Source organism: Symphalangus syndactylus, chromosome 10 (assembly GCF_028878055.3).
Source record: "Symphalangus syndactylus isolate Jambi chromosome 10, NHGRI_mSymSyn1-v2.1_pri, whole genome shotgun sequence".
NCBI classification, from domain to species: domain Eukaryota; kingdom Metazoa; phylum Chordata; class Mammalia; order Primates; family Hylobatidae; genus Symphalangus; species Symphalangus syndactylus.
The window spans coordinates 58,048,123-58,072,103 of record NC_072432.2 but is presented as its reverse complement, the minus strand read 5'-3'; the positions used below and the strand labels follow the sequence as shown (position 1 = coordinate 58,072,103).

At 36.7% G+C, this 23,981-nt stretch overlaps 1 long non-coding RNA gene across 1 annotated transcript in view; it reads right to left on the bottom strand.

Moving 5' to 3' along the window:
• Nucleotides 1-21,483, bottom strand: part of LOC129492257 (uncharacterized) — a 29,432-nt gene extending 7,949 nt beyond the window's left edge. Inside the window, exon 1 of the long non-coding RNA XR_008660772.2 lies at nucleotides 21,315-21,483. This is a non-coding gene — a long non-coding RNA (uncharacterized lncRNA). The remainder of the gene's footprint in view (nucleotides 1-21,314) is intronic.
• Nucleotides 21,484-23,981: the final 2,498 nt, after the last annotated feature.

Sequence of the window (23,981 nt, the reverse complement as noted above, 5' to 3'; positions counted from 1 at the left end):
TAAACGTCTGTTGAAGAAAGAGGAATCCTTAAAAAAAGAAGTGATCACTCCTTCACCAGGAGTAGGGATGGGAAGAAATAATAACCCAAGGGAGAAAAAGTGATAAAAAACAACTGCTAATAGTGGTGTTTGGAGAAAATTATGTAAATATTTATGCAAAGACAGCTTTGTAGAACACATCGAGCTGCATTAGAACTGCTCGTGCCAGTGTGCACAGGCAGCCTCACAGTTGGATCAACAGCCTGAAAAGCAGATGTGCCAATTTCCTGTATTTGATTATGATGATTCCTAATTATGCCAAAGCTGTGGCAATGTCCTTCCCTAGAATGACTCTTAATTTTGTTTTGCTAAACCACACACACAACCTGTTTTGGATGTGTAATTCATTGTCACGTTAAGTCTATGAAATACTCATTTGTTTGCTTAATAGTTCTGAGGACAATAATTCACAGGGATGCTGGTTTTTTTTTTTAATTTTGTATTTTCAAGCACACAGTGGAAAAAAGAAAGAAAATATGCATAGTGATATAGCCATGCTGTTCAAAATCAATGAGGCATAGACTTTCTCACGACTGTCTACAAATTAAGGGAATACTGTTTTATGGTTGTTCTTCAAAGGCCAGTTTTCTCATTTCACTTGTTTACATTTACAATGTCATTATCAACGACAAGAAGAAAACCTCAGCATTGGCTGGGCGCGGTGGCTCATGCCTGTAATCCCAGCACTTTGGGAGGCCGAGGCGGCCGGATCACCTGAGGTCAGGAGTTCGAGACCAGCTTCAACATGGATAAACCCCGTCTCTACTAAAAATACAAAATTAGCCGGGCGTGGTGGTGCATGCCTGTAATCCCAGCTACTCGGAAGGCTGAGGCAGGGGAATTGCTTGAACCTGGGAGGCGGAGGTTGCGGTGAGCCAAGATTGCGCCATTGCACTCCAGCCTGGGCAACAAGAGTGAAACTCGGTCTAAAAAATAAATAAATAAATAAAATTTTAAAAAAAAGGAAAAAATAAAACCTCAGCAGTGTTTCTGATTAGGCATGGATTGTAAGTTTTAGAAAACTGGTAAGAAACATATCAGACGTCAAAATTAACAAATAGCTTGACCATTTAGGTACTTAGAACTTAATAGAAAGATAGCCGAAGGGGAAAAAAGCAAAATGTGATTAATTAATAGAGCCATAAAACCTTCCATAAGAACCGTGTATAGTTACAGGAACATTTGCTAACCAAGACTTTAACAGATACGTTATTTTGCAGTTCTGATTCCACAATATTCTTTTTTGCAAGTACTAATATTTGCTTTATAATTTAAAATGCACTTTTTATTTATAATCCCTTTTTATTCTGTACGACGATCCTATAAATTCAATATTGTTGATATTTTCATTTATAGATGTAGAAATGAGTTCAAAGAGGTTAAATTACATGTTCAAAATAACAGTAGAACAAGGACTTAAGCTTTGACCTGTAAGTAGACCATCAATTATTTATTAAGTATGTATTTATTAACTAAGCTTGATCCATATGAAAGATAGTGATGGGGCAAAGCTTAAGTCTGGCACCCTCCCATTTCAAACTTTTAATGAACTGCAATGTCATGTCTCTCCCTTCCAGGGCTCTAGCGCCTTCCTGCTGCTCCATGTACGAGGAAGCAACTTAGGCCCTTCTACCCCAGGGAGTGACCTATGCTTTAGATATTTCTCTGCAGTTTTCTCTCAAATTCCATCTACTTTTCCTATTCATAAGCCTAATCCAGATTTCCGCATTATGGAGAAACTTAGAGAACTTGATTGTGATTTGCAGTCAAATGTAAGCTAGGTGAAGAAAAATTCTTTGTTTTCTTTTATCTTACATTTCCAACACAACCTCTAATGTGGACCTGGAGATACTGTAGGCTTAGTACATTTCTCTTAAATAAATATAGTTGTAGTCCATCCTTAAACTCACAAAGCTGGCTACCTGCCTGTCTTATTTTTTATTTTTACACAAAGTACGCTTAGAAGAAAGAATGCAATATGCAATATACAAAATTAAGAACTTAATGTAGAAGTTGAGAGTATATAAAAAACCAAAAGAGCCTGAGATGGGCCTAGATAGAGGTAGTTTATCTGAAAAATGTTCTCTAGAAGCAGGAATGAGGAAGTGTGTGGAGGAAAAAAACACCCAACATAGAGTTTTATAAGCAAGATTGCCATTGTAGGTGATAGGAGCTTGACTCCCTCAAAATATCTTAACAATGTACAGAACACGTTCCAGACTGTCCAGTGACAAACAAAAGGTTGGGTAATTCATCTGTGAGCTATAATGATGGAGGGCCACCATCACGGTGTTAATATCCCTACACTTCCAATAGCACAAGCAGGTTCCCAAAGCTTTGTAGAAGGCCTTGACAAGGAAAGTAGAAAGACAGGATAGTGGATGCTATTAACACAAGATGAATCTGAACTTACATGGAACTAAACATGGGAGCAGCAGCTAAAATTTAAGGTTGGTGCAGAGGATGTGACACAAAGCACCAAAGGCATCTGCTCCAACAACACAAAAGAAAATCAAAAGATATTGGTGGTATAATTCTTCTAGTTACTGAAACTAGAAGAAATTTCTAGAATTCTTGGAATTCAGGAAGAATACTATCTTCTGATCACTGAATTAACCAAATATCTCAAGCATTGTTACTTCTCTTTTCAGCTATTCAATGTTGAATGGCACCTAAAAATCAGTTCAAACTTACAGAAATGCTGCAAGCTTACCAACAGGATTCTGAAACCATATGTTCAAGCAGAAAAGAGAAATCCAGGGTATATTGTCAAATTAACTTCCACCTGAAGACTGAAACATAAATTTAGGAATAAATAAGATGCTAAATCTAAAATAGTACTTTGAGGGCATGCAATCAACTACAGTATTTTATAAACGATTGAGAGTGTGTAACATTTGGATTCTAAACTAGAATTTATTTTTAAACATAGTACATTCAGAAGAAAAAATACAACATATAAAATTAAGAACTTAATGTAGTACTTGAAAGCACATTATATAAAAAAGGAAAATAATCTTTTTCATTTAGAAGGAATCCCCACATTACTTAAATCTGAGAAACGTTAACTTAGGCTGTAATATGTACCCTGGACCAATTTCTCTACCAGCTTTTAAGAAAACTATGAAGGCTTAGGGTAGATTTACATGGTTCAGGTAACTATTATATACAAAACTATTATATGCAAAATTTCTGGGGGCTGCAGAAATGATGAGGTGAATAAGTCAAAGTATCTGACATAAAGAAACCTACACTTGGTTTGGAAAGTAAATCTCTTGCTTTTGTACTGGCAGTACAGTCAATGCATTATGTTTGCTAAATGAAAGATGAGGGAATAATCCATAGGAAGCAGATAATGCTATGAACTTGGTAGTAAAACATAGGTTCATAAACAAAATTAAATTTGGACTAGGTATAGATGAAAATAATGAAGATTTGGAAGACAGAGGAGAGCTTTTCAGGCAGGAGAAAGCTAAATATTACTGTTGAACAAAAATCTTAAAAATAAAAAATAAGTTTAAAATAAATAAGTGAGTAGAAGTGTATCCATGGAGCATTAGATAAATTTTTCTCACCAAATGAAAATATATTTTGAGGAAAAAGGTAACATAAGATTGGAAAGCTAGATAGGAGTCATATTTAAGAGAATTGTGAATGCCAGCACTGAAATTTAAAGTTTAGACTCTGGACAATAGTCATTGATGATTTGGGGCAGGTGGTGGAGTGAGAGGAAAAACATTGTTTTCAGAATATTGGAACAATGTCAGGTCAGTGATGGCTGAAGGGAAAAAGATCTTTTGTAGTCCAACTTCAAATGATCCCCAAATCTCCAACTGAATTAAAGGCATAGCAAAATGTCTTTAATTTGAAAAATAAATGTAAATCCTCTCTGGAGAAAGATACTGTTTCTCAGGCCTCAAATTATGTCTACAACGTTTCATATACAATGACAGACAAGCAATTTAAATTAATAAGAAAAAAAGCTACAACCTAATCAAAGCAAAACAAAACAAAAACACATGAAAAAATAAAAAGAGAGCTATGGGATGCCATCAGAAGCTTTAAAAAACTGTTTGATAAGTTAAAGAGAATAAAAATATTTTGACAGAACTAGAATTTATTTTAAACAAAGTAACATTTTAAAAAGAAAAATGCCATAAACAAAATTGAGAACTCAATGTAGAGTTTACAGCAGATTATATAAGTTGAAGAGAAAACTAATGAGATAGAAAGTGGATCAGAGGAAAAGATTCAGAGAGAGTATAAAGAGACAAAAGTATTAAAAAAAGAAAGAAAATCATATTAAAATCATAGAAGAGTGACAAATAAACCTAACATATATATAATTGGAGAACCAAGAAGGAAAGAAGAGAGATAATCAGGAAGATGAACAGAAATGTTGGAAGTCAGAAGACCATAAGATGACTTCAAGCTACTCAAAGAAAATGACTGCCAACTAGGAGTTTGACACTAAGGAAAAGTATCTTCCAGAAACTGAGGAGAAATAAAATTATTGTAAGACAAATATAAACAAAGGATGTGTTGATTTCAAACCCATATTGAATTTTAGGAAATTCTAAAGAGTATTCTTTACACTGGGGAAATATGATCCCAGATAGAAATTCAGAAATGCAATATGAAAATAACACAAAGTGGCAAATATATGAGTAATTCTAAATAAATATTAACTGTTCAAACAACAATAATAATAAGGTCTTCTGAAGTTTAAAATTTACCAAGAATGTAAATAGATGGCAATATAGCATAAAAATTGTGAGGGAGATAAATGGAATTAAAGTGTTCTAAGATCCTTCTATTATCCAGAAAAAGAAGATTATTAATTTATACTTCTTTGATAATTTGAGGATGCACACTAATTTCTAGGATAATCACCACAAGATAATAAAACAACGCATGGCTTTTAAGATAAGGCGGGGGAAAAATAGAAAAATTGGAAAATCCTGAATGAATCCAAAGAAGAAAAGGAAAAAAAAAAGACGAAAAGAAAAACTAGACCAGTTGGGATGAATAGAAAACACACAACAATATGGTAGATTTAAACAAAAATATATCAAAATTGAATTAAATGTGGCTAGCTTATGTTCCAATTAAAAGATAAGGATTATTAGAATGGAATTTATAAAACAAAACTCAACTACCCACCTACTAAAATAGATAATGCAAATATAAGCACAGATAAAAATGGGGGAAGTGAGAGCATCAGGATAAATAGCCAATGCATGCAGGGCTTAATGCCTAGGTGATGGGTTGATAGGTGTAGCAAACCACCATGGCACAAGTTTATCTATGTAACAAACCTGCATGTCCTGCACATGTGTCTTGGAACTTAAAATTAAATTAAATTTTAAAAACAGAAAAAGTTGTATGTATGAGAATAAAGTAAAATGAGGTATATATTGCAAATACTAATCAAAAGAAAGCTGATATCCCCATATTAATATCAAACCAAGTAGGTTTTAGGGCAAAAAGCAATATTAGGGCTCAAGAAAACATAATAATAAAAAACGTTTAATTCACCAGGAAGATATAGTTCTAAACATGATAAGCAAAAATTGAGAGAACTAAAAGAAGAAATAAATAAATCTACACTCATAGTGGGATATTACAACATACTTCTCTCCAAAACTAATAGAATATGCAAATAGAACATTAGTAAAGATATGAAAGATTTATCAACATGATTGACAAAATAATCTAATTTTGTCATGTAGTAGATACTGCATGCAGCAATAGCAAACTACGTATTCTTTTCAGATACCCAGAGAACACTGACAAAAAATGACCATATGCTGGGACATAAATTAACATTGTGTACAAAGTATGTTGTTAGGCCACAATGAAAATAAACTAAAAACCTATAATATTAATTAAAAATCATTACTGGAAAAATGTTTATGTGTTTGAAAATTAATAAATAAACTTCTAAATAGTCAAAGGGTTAATGAAGAAATTAAATTTTGAAATTAGAAAATATTTTAAATGCATAATAGTGAAAGTTCTGCTTGTCAAAATTGTGGGATACAGCTAAAGCTAAGTTTATGATCTTAAATGAATATTTTTTAAAATCATAGTTGAAATTCAATGAGATATGCATTCATTTCAAGAGAAGAAAAAGACCAGCCCAAAGAAAATAGAAAAAAAAGAAAATGAAGCATAAAATTAATGAAATAGCAAACAAACACATCATAATGAGGATCAGCCAAACCAAAAGTTGATTCTTTAAAAACAAGGCACAGCACATTGAAAGGGCATGTGAGGAAAGGAAAAAACAGTAACAGTAGTCACAGATTTGGCTAACAGGAAAATTAGAAAATTGAGTATCAATATTTCATCTTTAAATGACCTATAACACTGATAAAATAAAGATCCTTACCGTTAAATTTTTAATCTTAAAACTTGGTACTCCTGCTTCTGGTCTAAGTTCCTCCAGTCTCTCTCTCTCTCCATCTCATTACTGTCAGTGGGATAGTTTGAAATTCCTCAGTGATGCACATTGCCTTAGCATGGTTTATGAAGCCCTTAATGGTATAGTCCTTATCTATCCAGTATCATTTTCCACTACCCTCTGTCCTGCACTTCATATCTCAGAAATAACTACTTATAGTTTCTCAAACACGTTCATGCTTAATTCTACTTGCAATTTCATGTGATATTAATGGGAAATAAATGATATTCTCATTTAACCTACTTGTATTAATAGCTATCCTTCAAGAAGGTATTAAGTATTCTCATTGTGTTCTTTCCTGATGTCACACCTACACCTAAATAAATACACTTTCCTTTGTGTTCCCGTATACTCCTTGTTCCCACGTCAACTATAACATGTACCCTACAATTTTATAATTATTTAAACTTTGACTTTCTCAAGTATTTGTGAGCAGCCTCAAATTTTAAAACTCCGTCTCTAGGACTTTAATAATTGTGAACACAAATAATTGAAAAAATAGAAACATCTATTAAAAACCTTCTTTAAAAAGACAGACCACTCTCCTCTATGTGATCCCTCATAGAATGCCTAATTTTTTAGGCATTATCCTAAATATATAAAGAACTCTTAAACTGTTATCCAAAATATATAAAGAACTCTTAAAACTCAACAATAAGAGATCACTCAATTACAAAATGAACCAAAGGCTTTAACAGACACTTCACCAAAGAAGACATATAGATGGCAAATAAACATATGAAGGAACATCCACTCCACATCATGTCATCAGAAAAATCCAAATAAAAACAACTATGAGATACCATTGCGCATCTATTAGAATGACCAAAATCCAGAACACTGACACTACCAAATGCTGGCAAGAATGTGGAAAAACAGGTATTCTACTTCATTGCTGAGGGGAATGCAAAATGTTGTAATCACTGTGGAAGACAGGCAGTTTCTTACAAAACTAACATGCTCTTACCACACAACCCAGCAATCACACTTCTTGGTATTTTCCCAAAGCAGTCGAAAACTTATACTTACACAAAAACCTGTAAGAGATGGTTACAGCAGCTTTACATATAATTGTCAAAACTTGGAAGCAACCAAGATGTCCTTCAATAGGAAAACTGCCAAATAAATTGTGGTACACCAAGCGAATGGAATTCTACCTAGCACTCAAAAAGAATTGAACTATCAAGCCATGAAAAGATATGGAGGAAACTTAAGTACATATTACTAAGTGAAAGAAGCCAATCTAAAAAGTCTGCTTTTGGGATTTCCTTTTGGGAAAGGAAAAACTATGGAGACAGTAAAAAGATCAGTGGTTTCCAGGGGTTAGGAAGGATGAATAGGCAGAGCACAGAGGACCTGTTAGGCAGTGAGAATTTTCTGCATGACACTCTAATGGTAGATACATGTCATTATACATTTGTCCAAACCAATACAACTTACTTCAACAAGTATGAACCCAAATGTAATCTGTAGGGAATAATGATGTGCCAATGTGCGTTCAGGAAATGTAACAAATATACTACTCTGGTGGGGATGTTGATAGCGGGGAAGGCTATGGATGTGTGGAGGCAGGGTATACATGAAAACTGTCTGTACCTTCCTTTCAATTTTGCTATGAATCCAAAACTACTCTTAAAAGTCTTTAAATTAATTAATTAATTTAACGTAATACAAAAGGGTAAAATTTTAAACCAAATCTAACTTCACATGCCTGTAATCCCAGCACTTTGGAAGGCCAAGGCTGGAATATTGCTTAAGGTCAGGAGTTTGAGATCACTCTGGGCAACATGACAAAAATTCATCTCTACCAAAAAGAAAAAAAAATTAGGCGTGGTCGCGTGTCTGTAGTCCTAGCTACTCTCAGGAGGCTGAGGTGGGAGGATCCCTTGAGCCCAGAAGTTTGAGGTTACTGTGAGCCATGATTGGGCCACCACACTCCAGCCTGGACCACAGATGGAGTCTCTCTCTCTCTAAAAAAAATTAAAATGAAAGTAAATAAATAAACCTAACTATAGCCCGCTGTGTTAGATTCTCTGGAAACAAAGAATCTAAAAAAAAAAAAAAAAAAGTTTAAAGCTCTACGACAATCATAATACATTTTTTAATGATTTATAAATAAAATGAGGTATTTTAGAATTACTTCATTGGGAAAATTTCTTCCTAAGTCTTTTAGACTTAGACAAAATGAAGACAAATAACCTATTACAAGTCCAAGGATGGTGAAGTACTCAGAAAAGCCTATTTCCAAAGCATCTATTGAATAGGTTCACTTTTCTCCATCCTCGCAGCCAATCCATCATGGTCCAAGCCACTATTATCTCTCCCTTGGAAAACTAAATGGTTTTCTATCTACTTTCCCCTTTTCCACTCTTGGCAGTCTTTAATGCACATTGTACGTAGCAGCTAAATTGCTATTATAAAACCACAAACCTGATAATACTTCCCTGTCTACAGGGAAGCACTTCTGTGGCTTCCTACTGCACTTAGGATGAAATCCAGATTCTTAGCATGATGTCCCCTGCCCACATCCCCAGTCATCTTGGGTTATTCTCCCCTCATGTTTTATGCTCCAGGCATATCAGCATTCTTCCCACTCTTTGCTTCCTTGAGGTCTTTAAACATACTACCAATTCTTCCTGGAGTGTTCTTTCCCCCACCCATAACCTGGCTAATTCTTAAACATCAATTCTTCGGAGTTGACTTCCATTTCCTCTTCCCCCACAAATCTAGGTGAAGTCTGTTGGTTTGGGTTCTCTGGAAACCAGATTCTGAGATGGAATTAGGAGCGTGAATTGTTTTTGAGGGGCAACGCCTGAACAGGAAAGCTGAGAAAGCAAGATTGAGCAAGAGATAGCTTCAGACGATGATGCTGAAGACACATTCTCTGCCAAACCAGCCAAAAGACCTGGAGCAAAGATTGTCCATTGCAAGGGTCTCACATTGGATAGCAATGGCTAATCCCTTACACGACTGCCTTTTTCAGCCACTGACTAGAGTCACCTCTTCAAAGCAGAAGCTAATCCTTATGAAGCTAAAAGCTGAAGATTACCAGCTAGCCACCTGCCTTGGGTCTTGGCAGGAAGTTATTTCTTTTTTATTTTATAATTTTTTAGAAAATACAGATGGGTTTTTGCTATGTTGACCAGGCTGGTCTTAAACTCCTGACCTCAAGTGATTCTCTTATCTCGGCATCCCAAAGTGTTGGGATTACAGGCATGAGTCACCACAACTGGCCAGCAAATTATTTCTTTATCTAAAATTTTTTGAGGTAAAACATCCATATAAAATGCACCATATTTGCCATTTTTAAGTGTACAGTTCAGTGGTGCTCTAAAAACAGTCTTTAAATGTAAGAATACATTTATATTCTTTCCTTTTCCCTTCATCCCCCTTCCTGCTACCCTTCCCACCCTCTGGTAACCACAAGTCTACTTTCTATCTTAATGAGATCCACTTTTTTAGCTCCCACATAGAAGTGACAACATGTGATGTTTGTCTTTCTGTGCCTGGCTTATTTCATTTAATAAAATGACATCCAGTTCTATCCATGTAGCTGCAAGTGATAGAATTGTATTTTTTATGGCTAAATAATATTCAATTGTGTATATATACCACATTTTCTTTATCCATTCATTCACTAATGAGCACTTAGGTTGAATCCATATCTGGGCTACTGTGAATAGTGTTGCAGTAAACGTAACGGTGCAAATATCTCTTTGATATATTGATTTCCTTTCCTTTGGATATATATCAAGTGGTAGAATTGCAGGATCATGTGGTAGCTCTATTTTTAGTTTTTTGGAGGAACCACCACACTGTTCTCCATAGTGGTTGTACTAATTTACATTCCCACCAACAGTGTGTGAGGGTTCAACTTTCTCTACATCCTCTCCAGCATCTGTTAATACCTGTCTTTGATACAAGCCATTTTGATTCTAATGAGATGACATCATTGTGGCTTTGATTTGCACTTTTCTGATGATTAGTGATGTTGAGCATTTTTCATATATCTGTTGGCCAATTTTATGTATTCTTTTGAGAAACATCCATTCAGATATTTTGCCCTTTGTTTAACTGGATTATTTGTTTTTTTGCTATTGAATTGTTTGAATTCCTTATAAATTCTGCTTATTAATCCTTTGTGAGAAGGATAGTTTGCAAATGTTTTCTTCCATTTAGTAGGTTGTCTTTCCACTTTGTTGATTGTTTCCTTTGCCATGAAGAAGCTTTTTAGCCTGATTTGATCCCATTTGTCTATTTTTGCTTCGGTTGCTTGTGCTTTTGAGATCCTACACAAAAGTTATTTGCCTAGGCCAGTGTCCCAGAGGATTTCTCAATGTTTTCTTCTAGAAGTGTCATAGTTTCAGTTCTTAGCTCTAAGTCTTTTATCCATTTTGATTTGACTTTTTTGTGTGGTGAGGGAGATAGGGTGTAGTTTCTCTCATTCCTCTGCATATAGTTATCTAGTTTTTCTAGCACCATTTATTGAAATGACTCTCCTTCACCCATTGCATGTTCTTGACACCTTTGTTGCAAATGAGTTGGCTGTAATGCATGAATTCATATCTGGTTTCTCTATTATGTTCTATTGGTCTATGTATCTGTTTATATAACATTACCATGCTGTTTTGGTTACTACAGATTTGAAGTAAATTTGGGTGTCATATTTTCATATTTCCAGCTCAATTCTCTTTGTGCAAGGTTCCCTTGGCTATTCAGTCTTGTGGTTCCATATAAATTTTAGGATTTTGAGGGGCCAAGATGAGATCTCCAACAAACGTGTCTACAACTTAGGCAAGGCAGGTCTGCACATACGTCTTGGAAGGGGGGTAGAATCCAGGGAGCCAAGCAGCATTGTTCTGCAGGCCCCACTTCCACAGCACTTCAAAAGATAACACACACTGTCTTGGAATTCCAACCAGCCACCAGCAACAGGGTGGAGACTGCCTGAGACCTAATGGAGCCACTGGGGGGAGGGGCAGACACCATCTTTGCTGTTTGGTCAACTCAGCTGTTCCAGCCTGTGGGCTTTGGAAAGTCCAAACAGTCTGGACGAGGAAAGGTGCCCCTAGCAGTGCAGCAGAGCAGCTTTGCCAGATTTTGGCCAGACTGCATCTTTAAGCAGGCCCAATCCATTCCTCCTCACTGGACAGGGCCTCCTAGCCAGGCCCTCCAGCTACCACCACCCACACATATTACAGATAGAGCTCTCATCTCTCCCAGGGATGGAGTGCCCGGGAGAGGGGAAAGGGCCACTACCTGGGCTGGTTGTACGACTACGTCTCAGCCATTCCAACCGACAGGCATTGGAGAGTCCAAGCTGACACAGGCAGAGGCGGTTCTCCAGCACGACACAGTTGTTGTGTCAAGATGTGGTCAGACTGCTTCTTTAAGTAGAACCCTAATCCGCTGCTCCTTGTGGCAGGTCCTCCCAGCTGTGTCTTCCCAGCCAGGGCCTCTGGCCACCCCTGCCTGTGTTCTAGGGGGCCAAAAAAGCTCTAATTTCTCCCTGGGACAGAGTACCTGAGAAGCAAGGCAGGCAACCAACTTGGCTGTTCAGGCTTCTCAGCCCATTCAGCCTGTGGGCCCTGGAGAGCCCAAACCAATTGAGGGCTGAAAATTATCCTCAACACAGCACAGCTGCTCTACCAAAAAGCAGCCAGACTGCTTCTTTAAGCAAATCCTTGATCTCATTCCTCCTGAATGGATGATACCTCCCAACTGAGGTCTCCAGCCACCTCCTACAGGAGCACTGGGGCGGGAAATAGATCAGTAACCCCCCGGGACAGAGCTTTCATAGGAAGGAGCAGGCTGCCATCTTTGCTGTTTCACAGCCTTCACTGGTGATACCTCCAGGTACAGGAAAAACTGAGGCAATCAGGGACTAGAGCGGATCCCCAGCAAACCACAGCAGCCCTATGGGAGAGTGGCCTGACTATAAAAAGAAAAACAAATAAACAGAAAACAACAACAACAACAACAAAACTCAACAAAAACCCTATCCAAAGGTCAGCAACCTCAAAGATCAAAGGTAGATAAGCCCACAAAGATGAGAGAGAATCAATGCAAAAATGCTGGAATACAAAAAGCCAGAGTGCCCCTTTTCCTCCAAATGAACACAACACCTCTCCAGCATGTGCTCAGAACTGGGGTAAGGCTGAGATGACCAAATTGAGAGAAGTAAGCTTCAGAAGGTGGGTAAAATAACAAACTTCACTGAGCTAAAGAAGCATGTTATAACCCAATGCAAGAAAGCTAAAAATCGTGATGAAACAATACAGGAGCTGACAGCCAAAATGGCCAGTTTACAGAGGAACATAAGCAACCTTTTAGAGCTGAAAAACACACTACGAGAGCTTCACAATAAAATCACAGGTATTATAGCATAATAAAACAAGCAGAAGAAAGAATTTCAGGTCTTGAAGACTATCTATCTGAAATAAGACAGGCAGACAAGAATAGAGAAAGAGAATGAAAAGGAATGAACAAAACTTCTGAGAAATATGGGATTATGTAAAGACACCAAATCTAAGACTGATTGGGGTACCTGAAAGAAATGGGGAGAATGGAACCAAGTTGGAAAACATACTTCAGGATATCTTCCAGCAGAACTTCTCCAACCTAGCAAGAGGGCCAACATTCAAATTCAGGAAATCCAGAGAACCCTGGTAAGATAATCCATGAGAAGATCAACCCCAAGACACATAATCATCAGATTCTCCAAGGTCAAAATGAAAGAAACAATGTTAAGGGCAGCCAGAGAGAAAGGCCAGGTCACCTACAAAGGGAAGTCCATCAGGTTAACAGCAGAAACCCTACAAGCTAGAAGAGATTGGAGGCCAAAATTCAACATTCTTAAAGAAAAGAATTTTCAAAACAGAATTTTATATTCAACCAAAGTAAGCTTCACAAGTGAAGGAGAAATAAGATTCTTTTCAGACAAGCAAATACTGAGGGAATTTGTTACCACCAGACCTGACTTGCAAGAGCTCCTAAAGGAAGCATTAAATATGGAAAGGAAAAACCATTAACAACCATTACAAAAACATGCTGAAATAAACAGACCATTGACACTATAAAGCAACCACATAAATAAGTCTGCAAAATAACCAGCTAACATCATGATGACAGAATCAAATTCACACATAACAATACTAATCTTAAATATAAATGGGCTAAATGACCCAATTAAAAGACACAGAATGGCAAGTTGAATAAAGAACCAAGACCCATCGATATGATGTCTTCAAGAGACCCATCTCACATGCAAAGACACACATAGGGTCAAAATAAAGAGATGGAGGAAAATTTTCCAGGCAAATGAAAAACAGAAAAAAAGCAGGGTTGCAATCTTAGTTTCTGACAAAAGAGATTTTAGACCAACAAAGATAAAAAAAATTCAAAGAAGGGAATTACATAATAGTAAAGGGTTCCATTCAACAAGAAGAGCTAACTAACCTAAATATATATGCACCCAATACAGAAGCACCCAGATTGACAACACAAGTCCTTAGAGACCCTCAAAGAGACTTAGACTCCCACACAATAATAGTGTGAGACTTTAACCCCCTACTGACAATATTAGACAGATTATCAACAGAGAAAATTAACAAAGATATTCAGGACCTGAACTCAGCTTTGGATCAAGTGGACCTGTTAGATATTTACAGAACTTTGCACCCAAAAACCACAGAATACACATTCTTCTTATCACCACACAGCACTTGCTCTAAAATTGATCACATAGTTGGAAGTAAAACACTCCTCAGCAATGCAAAAGGACTGAAATCATAAGTCTCTCAGACCACAGCATGATCAAATTAGAACTCAATATTAAGAAATTCACTCAAAATTACACAACTACATGGAAATTGAGCAACCTGCTCCTGAATGACTCTTAAGTAAATAATGAAATTGAGGCAGAAATAAATAACTTATTTGAAACTAATGAGAGCAGAGACAACGTGCCAAAATCTCTGAGATGCAGTTAAAGCAGTGTTAAGAAGGAAATTTATAGTACTAAATGCCTATATCAAAAGGCTAGAATGATCTCAAGTTAAAAACCTAACATCACAAATAAAAGAACTAGGGAACCAAGAGCAACAAACTCCAAAGCTAGCAGAAGACAAGAAATAACAAAGATTAGAGCTAAACTGAGGGAGATAGAGACAGAAAAAAAACTTTCAAAAAACCAACTAATCCAGGAACTGGCTGTTTAAAACATTAATAAAATAGACTGCTAGCTAGACTAATAAAGAAGAAAATAGAGAATGTTTAAATAAACAAAATCAGAAATGATTAGGGGGATATCACCACTGATCTCACAGGAATACAAGCAATCATCAGAGAATATTACAAACAACTCTATGAACATAAAGTGGAAAATCTAAAGGAAATAGGTACATTCCTGGACACATACACCCTCCCAAGACTGAACCAGGAAGAAATTGACTCCTTGAATAGACCAATAATGAGTTCTGAAATTGAGATAGTAATAAAAACCCTACCAAACAAAAAAAGCCCAGGACCAGACAGATTCACAGCTGAATTCTACCAGAAGTAAGAAAGAAAAGCTGGTACCATTTCTACTGAAACTATTCCAAAACATTGAAAAGGAAGACTCCTCCCCAACTCACTCTATGAGGCCAGCATCATCCTGATACCAAAACCTGGCAGAGATACAACGAAAAAAGAAAACTTCAGGCCAATATCCCCGATGAACATCGATGCAAAAATCCTCAATAAAATACTAGCAAGCCAAATCAAGCAGCACATCAAAAACATGATGCATCAAGATGAAGTCAGTTTCATCCCTGGGATGCAAGGTTGGTTCACCATACACAAATCAATAAATGTAATTCATCACATAAACAGAGCTAAAGACAAAAACTACATGATTATCTCATTAGACACAGAGAAGACCTTTGATAAAATTCAATATCCCTTCATGGTAAAAACTCTCAATAAATTAGGTATTAAAGGAACATACCTCAAAATAATAAGAGCCATATATTACAAACCCACAGCCAATATCATACTGAATGGCAAAAGCTGGAAGAATTCCCCTTGAAAAGTGATGCAAGACAAGGATGCACTCTCTTGCCACTCTTATTCAACATAGTATTGTAAGTTCTGGCCAGGGTGATCAGGCAAGAGAAAGAAATAAAGGTATTCAAATAGGAAGAGAGGAAGGCAAAATATCTTTGTTTGCAGATGACATGATCCTATATCAAAAAAACTTCTATTGTCTCAGCCCAAAAGCTTCTTGAACTGATAAGCAACTTCAGTGAAATCTCAGGATACAAAAATCAATGTGCAAAAATCGCTAACCTTCCTATATAACAACACCAGGCAAGCCAAGAGCCAAATCATGAATGAACTCCCATTCACAATTGCTACAAAGAGAATAAAATACCTAGGAATACAGCTAACAAGGGAGGTGAAGGACCTCTTCAAGGAGAACTACAAACCACTGCTCAAGGAAACCAGAGAGGTCACAAGCAAATGGAAAAACATTTCATCCTCATGAATAGGAAGAATCAATATCATAAAAATGACCATACTGCCCAAAGCAATTTATAGATTCAATGCTATTCCCATTAAACTATCATTGACATTTTTCACAGAATTAGAAGAAACTATTTTAAAATACATATGGAACCCAAAAAAAGCTCATGTAGTCAGGATAACCCTAAGTAAAAGGAACAAAGCTGGAGGCATCACAGGAGCAAAGCTGGAGGCATCACAGTACCTCACTTCACACTATAAGGCTATAGTAACCAAAACAGCATGGTACTGGTATAAAAACAGACAAATACACCAATGAAATAGAATAGACAACTCAGAAATAAAACCGCACAACTACAACCATCCTATCTTTGACAAACCTGACAAAAGCAAGCAATGGAGAAAGGATTCCCTATTTAATAAATGGTGTTGGGAGAAGTGTCTAGCCATGTGCAGAAAATTTAAACTGGACCCCTTCCTTACACCATATACAAAAATTAACTCAAGATGGATTAAAGACTTAAATGTAAAACCCAAAGCTATAAAATCTCTTGAAAAATATCTACACAATACCATTCAGGACATAGGCACGGATAAATATTTTATGACAAAGATGCCAAAAGCAATTGCCACAAAAGCAAAAATTGACAAATGGAATCTAATTAAACTAAAGAGCTTCCACACAGCAAAAGAAAATATCATCAGAGTTAAATGACAACCTACAGAATGGGAGAAAATGTTTGCAATTTATCCATTTGACAAGGGACTAATATCCAGAGTCTACAAGGAACTTAAATAAATTTACAAGAAAATAACAAACAACCCCATTAAAAAGTGGGCAAAGTCCGGGTATGGTGGCTCATGCCTGTAATCTCAGCACTTTGGGAGGTCAAGGTGAGCAGATCAGCTGGGCACAATGGCTCAAGACTGTAATCCCAGCACTTTGGGAGGCAGGGGAGGGTGGATCACGAGGTCAAGAGATCGAGATCGAGACCATCCTGGCCAACATGGTGAAACCCCACTGTACAAAAAATGCAAAAAACTAGCTGGGTATAGTGGCACACACCTGTAGTTCCAGCTGCTACTCGGGACGCTGAGGCAGGAGAAGCGCTTGAACCCAGGAGGCAGAGGTTGCGGTTGCAGTGAGCCAAGATCGTGCCACTGCACTCCAGCCTGGCAACACAGTGAGACTCCATCTAAAAAAAAAAAAAAAAGGTGAGCGGATCACTTGAGGTCAGGAGTTCGAGACAAGCCTGGCCAACATGGTGAAACCCCATCTCTACTAAAAATACAAAATTAGCCAGGCATGGTGGCAGGCGCCTGTAACCCCAGCTATGCATGAGTCTGAGACAGGAGAATCACTTGAACCTGGGAGATGGAGGTTGCAGTGAGCTGAGATCATGCCACTGCACTCCAGCCTGGGCAACAGAGTGAGACTCCATCTCAAAACAAAACAAACAAACAACAACAACAACAAAAAAAGACATACATGCAGCCAACAAACATATTTTAAAAGCTCAACATCACTGATCATTAGAGAAATGCAAATCAAAACCACAGTGAAATACCATCTCACGGCAGTCAGAATGGCTATTACTGAAAAATCAAAAAACAACAGATACTGGTGAGGTTGTGGAGAAAAAGGGATGCTTTTACACTGTTGGTGGGCATGTAAATTAGTTCAGCCATTGTGGAAGACAGTGTGGTGATTCCTCAAAGACCTAGAGGCAGAAAAACTATTTGACCCAGCAATCCCATTACTGGGTATATACCTAAAGGAATATGAATCATTCTGTTACAAAGATACATGAACACGTATGTTCCTTGCAGCATTATTCACAATAGCAAAGACATGGAATTAACCTGAATGCCCATCAGTGATAGACTGGATAAAACAAATGTGGTACATATATACCATGGAATACTATGCAGCCGTTAAAAGGAACTAGATCGTGTTTTTGCAGGGACATGGATGGAGACGGAAACTATTACCCTTAGCAAGCTAACACAGAAACAGAAAACCAAATACCACGTTATCACTTACAAGTGGGAGCTGAATGATGAGAACACATGGACACATGCGGAAGAACAACACACACTGGGGCCTGTCAGAGGGTGTGGTGTGGGAGGAAGGAGGACATCAAGAATAGCTAATGGATGCTGGGCTTGATACCTAGGAGATGGGATGATCTGTGCGGCAAACCACCATGTTGCACGTTTACCTATGTAACAAACCTGCACATCTTGCACATGTAGCCCTGTACTTAAAATTTGGAAATCAAATAAATCAATCAATAAATTATAGGATTTTTTTTCTATTTCTGTGAAGAATGTCATTGGTATTTTGATAGGGATTGCTTTGTGTTTTCTTGCCATCTTAACAATATTAATTCTTCCAACCCATGCTCATGGAACATTTTTTCATTTTTCTGTGTCTTCTTCAATTTCTTTCATCAGTGTTTTATAGCTTTCCTTGTTTAGCTCTTTTAATTCTTTGGTTAGATTGAGTTCAATGTATGTTATGTTATTTGTAGCTATTGTAAGTGGAATTGCTTCATTGATTAATTTTTCAGATTTTTTTGAAATAGAAATAGATACCTGAAATAGAAATTATATCAAGTATCTTAGTTGGTATATATAAATGCTATTGATTTTTGTATGCTGATTTTGTACCCAGAAACTACTGAATTTGTTAACAAGTTATGACAGTTTTTTGATAAAGTCTTTAGTTTTTTCCAGATATAAGATCATGTTATAGAAACAAGGCTAATTTTACTTATTATTTTGCAATTTGGATGCCCTTTATTTCTTTCTTTTGCCTAACTGCTCTTGCCAGAACTTTCAGTACTATGTTGAGTAAAAGTGGTGTAAGTAGGCATCCTTAGCTTGTTAACAGATTTTAGTAGAAAGCCTTAAACTCTTTCCCATTTAGTACAATGTTAGCTGTGGGCTGGTCATATATGGCCTGTATTATTTTGAGGTATGTTCCTTTTATTCCCATTCTGATGAGGTTTTTTGCCATGAAGATATGTTGACTTTTATCAAATGCTTTTATGGCATTTATTGAAATAATCATATGGCTTTTGTTATTGATTCTCTTAATGTGATATATCATGTTTATTGATTTGCATATGTTGACCTATTCTTGCATCCCAGGAATGAATCCAACTTGATCATGGTAAATAACCTTTTTAATACATTGTTTTGTTTTGTTTTTTTGAGACCAAGTCTTGCTCTGTTGCCCAGGCTGGAGTGCAGTGGCGCAATCTTGTCTCACTGCAAGCTCTACCTCCCGGTTTCACACCATTCTCCTGCCTCAGTCTCCTGAGTAGCTGGGACTATAGACGCCCACCACCATGCCTGGCTAATTTTTTGTATTTTTAGTAGAGACGGGGTTTCACCATGTTAGCTAGGATGGTCTCAATCTCCTGACCTCATGATCCACCTGCCGCAGCCTCCCAAAGTGCTGGGATTACAGGCATGAGCCACCGCGCCTAGCCTTTAATACATTGTTGAATTCAGTTTGCTAGTATTTGTGTGTGAGTGTGTGTGTGTGCTTTTGTTTGTTTCTATTACTTTATTTGTGATCAAAATATCTCTTTAAAATAACTTGCCATATCTTTAAGATGTTTTTCATAAGCCTCATGATAACCACAGTGCAAAAACCTATAATAGATACATTAAAAATAAAAAGCAACAAATTAAAACATCTTACCAGATAAACCACTTCAACACAAAGCAATATAGTTAGAATGAAAAAGTCTGAAAACAACCAGAAAATAGGCAATAAAGTGGCCATAATAAGTCCTTACTCATCAACAATAATATAGAATGTAAATGGTCTGAAATCTCCAAGTAAAAGGCATAGATTGGCTGAATATAAAAAAATCAAGACCCATATGCTGCCTTCAAGAAACCCACTTTACCTACAAAAATGCACATAGACTGAAAGTGAGGGGGTGGGAAAATATATTCCATGCAAGTGGAAACCAAAAACGATCAAGAATAGCTGTTTATATCAGATAAAACAGACTACAAATCTAAGAATGTAAAAAGAGACAAGAAAGGTCACTGTATAATGATCAAGGGGTCAATTCAGCAAAAGAAAATATAACAATTATAAATATACATTCACCCAACACCAGAGCTCCCAGGTATATAAAGTAAGTATTAAAAGATCTAAAGGGAAAGATAGAATGCAATACAATAATAGTAAGAGACTTTTACACCACACTGTCAGTAATGGGAACATCATCCAGACAGAAAATCAACAAAGAACCAGTGGAAATATACTGCAAAATAGGTCTAATAGACCCAAGTAATATTTACATAACATTTTGCTCAGCTGCTGAAAAAAATACATTCTTTCCACTAGTGCATGGAACATTCTTCACAATAGACTATACCTTAAGCCACAAGACAAATCTGAACAAATTCAAAACAATAGAAATCATATCAATAGAATAAAACTAGAAATTAATAACAAGAGAAACCTTGGAAAATGCACAAACATGTACAAATTAAACAACATGCTCCCCATTGATCAATAGATCAACGAAGAAATTAAAAATGAAACAAATGCAAATGAAAATACAACATACCAAAATCTATGAGGCACAGCAAAAGCAGGACTAAGAGAGAAGTTTAGAGAAATAAACACCTATATCATAAAAGGAGAAATAAACAACCTAAAAACACATCTCAAGGAACTAGAAAAGCAAGAACAAACCAAACCCAATATTAGTAGAAAGAAATAATGAGGGCCAGAGTAGAAATAAGTAAAATTGAGACAAAAAAATACAGAATATCAACAAAACAAAATGTTGTTTTTTTGTAAAGATTAAAAATTCAACACGTGTTTAGTTGCACAAAGAAAAAGAGAGAAGATCCAAATAAATATATAAAAACAGAAACAAAAAAGGAGAGATAACAACTGAGACCTCAGACATACAAAGAATAATTCAAGGCTAGTGTGAGCAACTAACTATATGCCAACAAATTGGAAAACCTAGAAGAAATGGATAAATTCCTAAACACATTAAACCTACCAAGATTGAAATATGAAGCAATAGAAAACCTCAACAAACCAGCAATGAGTAATAGAATAAAAGCCATAAGTCTCCCATCCAAGAAAAGCTGAGGACCTGATGGCTTACTGCTGAACTCTACCAAACATTTGAATAATCAATCAAACTCTCAAAAAAATTAAAGAGGAGGGAATACTTTCATAAATTCATTCTACATAGCTAGCATTACCCTGATAACAAAGCCAGATAATGACTCAACAGAAAAAGAAACTTACAGGTCAGTAACACTGATAACCATAGATGCAAAAATTCTCAGTAAGTCTTTTCTTGAAGGAAGATCTGCATAGCTCATCTCTGTGTCCAGTACAACGTCTCTGCCTTTCTTCTCCTCAAAGCACTTTTTACTTTTCCTTCATTTCTCTATAACTTGAAACTTGTTTTTGTGTATTTATCTGTTCAATTGCTGGCTTCTCCACCAGATGGCAAACTTCATGAGAGCAGAGGTTACGTTTATTTCATTTTCTACTATATACCCAGCACCTAGCACCATGGCTGGCACGTTGCAAGAGCATGAATGTTTGATGAACAAATGAATAAATGTTGCTGACACCTGAGGAAAATTTGCCTTGAAGGTATTTGTAACCGGGATCCTGAGTAGTCAACAGATGCAAACCACTGCACATGAAGTTTGGTCTCAGACCCTTGTGGTCTGACCTACCTTGTTTCTATATCCAGCTTAGAATAAAATAGTGCCTTCAGCTTCTAATCCTCCTGAGTCTTTGAGAATCTAATTTCCTTTCATCTGTGACACTAGGTAAAGTCATGAAGAGCTAATTTGAGTGAAGTCCTGGTGACATCATAACCACTTCTACTATCAGCTACTGTTTCCTGCCCCCCCCCAAAGATCTAAATTTTCTTCTCTCTAGGCTTTGAAGCTTGTATGTTTCCAACATCTCTTTTCCCCCAAAACTATTTTCATGCTGTGTTATACTGGGTCTTATTGCCCACTCTCCAGCTGAGCAGTCCTCCTGACTCTTAGCTTGCAGTTCTCATTCAGGAATTTCTGCTAACCACTCATGGGGCAGAAGGGAGGGGAGAACAGCCATTAAGGCTATCAAATATTACAAAATTGAAGACCCCACTGCTGAAATTTTAACAGCTGCTCTCCATACTCTCTCCTAATCTAAGCTTGACCATGTGGTTCTCAATAACAATTTAGGGAGGAGGGGTTCATATCATCTAGACTATAATTATTAAATGGGGAGAAAAAATTGGAGACCCCAACAATGAACAATTTGGTGTCTTTACAGAGGACTACCCTCACCCAGTCATCATTAGGAGTTTCTTTTTCAATCTGCCCAGTAATGTGGTTGAGGAAAAGGATCCCCGGGCCTGGGTTCAAAGCCCAGCTCTGTCATATATTAGCTGCGTAATGTTGGGCAATTTACTTAACTTTCCATGCCAACATCTTCATAAATGTAAGGAGGTAAAATAAAAGCATCCACATATAAAGTGTTTATAGTGATTAATAAAGTAATGTATACAAGTTGCCTAACAAAGTTTCTGGCACAGAAACAGAAGAAGCACATAAAATTGTTATTGATTATTGTTATTTTCTGTATCATCACTCTTTTCTTTTGTTCAATTGTCACTCTCACCTTCCTTCCTCCTCCTTTCTAGTCGCTCCGTCTCATTCTTTCTCTGAGTTTTTCTATAAATGAGGGGAAAAAAGAGCCTTATCTACTCATGCCTTCACTAAGAAATTAGTCATTTATTAATAATGAGAGGCAATATTGCAAAGTGGTTGGTCTGGTAGACTCTGAAGCCTGATGTCTTGTTTAATATTGTGTCTGCCACATCCTTTCCTGGTATTCTTGGGCAAGATACTTAACTTCTCAGTTTTCCTATCTGGAATATACAGATAAAATTTGTGTCTGCTTCACAGAGTTATTTTTAAGATAAAATGATTGATATGAAGTACCTAGTGCATAAGACTTCTGGATAAATATTAACTTTATTTCTTACAGCTTATTTTTATTTTAAAATAAAGAAAAGAATTACTAAAAATAATAAATAAATAAATACTAAAAAAAAAACAAACAACAACAACAAAAACTCTGGCATGAACAAGGGAGCTATCAGGGGTCAGATAGCCTCTCCCTGTTATACATCAAACCTCCAAGGTACTGTGTCTACTGAAGACCTTACTTTAATAACTTTCCCAACAGTCAACTCTCTTTCAACTAACTTTTCTCTTCTCTCTTGGGAGATTTCCCCTGGGTTGCCTGTTAGTGACTCACTTCCTACTGGCAGTCTTGTTCACACTTTAAACTTCCTGACAGCTAGTGAATCACCTCTATATCCTGCCTTGTTATTTATTTATTTTTGCTTCTCCTTACCTGCCCCTACCCCCACCCCACACCAGCCACCTAATTCTCCTGGAGAAATCAAACAGGGAAGAGAAAAGACATTAGGGGCCAGAACATTGGATATCCGTGGGAAACTCAATGCCTTAAATACCTTTGGATGAAGCTTCAACTCCAATGTTGGTAAAATGTCTCCTCCCTCCCTCATTTCTCTTAATGTTAGAACCTACAATCTCTCAATTCTAACCTGTTATTTTCTTCAAAGCCTCCAATTAAAACCTCCGGTACAAACACTTGTATTTGTTTAGTGAAATATTTTTTACATAAAGAAGACTTTGGAAGACGAAATTCTAGACAGAAGAGGTAGTGTGATGAGAAAGAAAGAGAGGATGAGAAGGGGAGGATGAACAGCAACAGATACCCTTAAAAAGAATGGGGATGGTGATAGTACAGATAAAGAGAGAGGATGAGCAAGAAAGAGAATTTGGAGAGACTGATGAAAAAAAACAGAAAATGAAAAATAAAAACTGAAGAAAGTAGAATATAATTAACCTGGTGATTAGGAGTACTGGTTTT